At 45.1% G+C, this 1533-nt stretch overlaps 1 non-coding gene across 1 annotated transcript; it reads left to right on the top strand.

The window, feature by feature from the left end:
• Nucleotides 1–841: 841 nt before the first annotated feature.
• trnai-aau (transfer RNA isoleucine (anticodon AAU)) lies at nucleotides 842–915 on the top strand. Its single transcript has one exon. It is a non-coding gene; the product is annotated as a tRNA-Ile (tRNA).
• The last annotated feature ends 618 nt before the right edge of the window (nucleotides 916–1533 follow it).

Below are 1533 nucleotides of genomic sequence, written 5' to 3'. Positions count from 1 at the left end.
TCTGTGGCCGCATTCTCAAGGCTATCTTCTATAATACACCTCTCAAAAAAATAAGGGAACAAGTAATCATCACAGCATAATACCAAGTCAGTTACAGTTCAGGCATATTAATCTGTACAGTTAGGAAGCCTAAGCGGTTGTGAATCACTGTCTCTTGTTTTGGTGCAAATGAAAGTGACAGCAGGTGCACCGGAGATAGGCAACAGCAAGACAACCCCAAAAAGGGAATGGTTTTGCAGGTGGTGGCCACAGACGATTGCTCTCTCCTTATCCTTCCTGACTGATTCTTCTCTAGTTTTGCCTTTTGCTAGTGTCCTTGTCACTACTGGAATTATGAGGTGCTCCCTGCAGCCCATTCAGGTTGCACAGGTAGTCCAGCTCCTCCAGTATGGCACATCCATACGTGCCGTCTGAAGAAAGTTTGCTGTGTCTCCCAATACAGTCTCAAAAGCATGGAGGTGGGAGAGTTACAAATTATGCAATGTATGGTGAAGATCTTGAGGTTTCCTAGATTTTGATCACGGAGATCCGATGAGTGATTTAAGTGTTCCCGCAGTTTTCTTGATCAGTATATAATCTCGCGGTGGACGTATACATCCTCTCAGAATGGCCGAGTGGTCTAATTTGCCAGACTTAAGGTGTTGTTCCCTTGAAGAATGTAGAAGGGTTTTCTGGTCTCCTGATGGAGGCGTGGGTTCAAATCCCACTCCTGACAGATTGATTTATAGCATCACCAATGCTAGGAATTGCAAAAGTGTTCTTTTCACACTTGTGTGTAATGCATTTTGCAGCCAAATTACATAAACATGAGGAAATGCATGGCAGAGAGACTCCTTTTGATGGCCGGTTAGCTCAGTTGGTTAGAGCGTGGTGCTAATAACGCCAAGGTCTTGGGTTCGATCCCCACATCGGCCAAGACTGATCGTAGGTGCTCATCCGTCTAGTTCGAGTCCTGTTTTTTGAATGTTTGACATGAAACTCCCTGAAGGCAAGCGTAGTAGTGCACTTAAGCAGTGGTAGGATCCACAAGACTTCATCAAGCCGTGTCAAAGTCGGCCATCTACATGCACACGGGAAAATGTCCTTTCGCCGCTTTGCTTTTCTCAGAACACTTCATTTGCATTCTGTCCTCTGATAGTTTCAACTCGTGGGCTCCTGCCAATTCCTTATTACACAGACTTGGAGAGGGAAGCAATGCCAGTGGCTTCAAGAATCAACGCAAGTTTCATGAATGGCACATCTAAGCCATGGTGCCAACCAGACATTGAGCTGTTGGTCACCTCGACTCGGTTGCATAAGTGTTGAAAGTCACGGATTCCCGCAATTCTGTGGCCGCATTCTCAAGGCTATCTTCTATAATACACCTCTCAAAAAAATAAGGGAACAAGTAATCATCACAGCATAATACCAAGTCAGTTACAGTTCAGGCATATTAATCTGTACAGTTAGGAAGCCTAAGCGGTTGTGAATCACTGTCTCTTGTTTTGGTGCAAATGAAAGTGACAGCAGGTGCACCGGAGATAGGCAACAGCA

Source organism: Amia ocellicauda, chromosome 12 (genome assembly GCF_036373705.1).
Source record: "Amia ocellicauda isolate fAmiCal2 chromosome 12, fAmiCal2.hap1, whole genome shotgun sequence".
Lineage (NCBI taxonomy): Eukaryota > Metazoa > Chordata > Actinopteri > Amiiformes > Amiidae > Amia > Amia ocellicauda.
The sequence above is the reverse complement of the archived record's forward strand: the minus strand, read 5'-3'. Positions and strand labels throughout refer to the sequence as shown.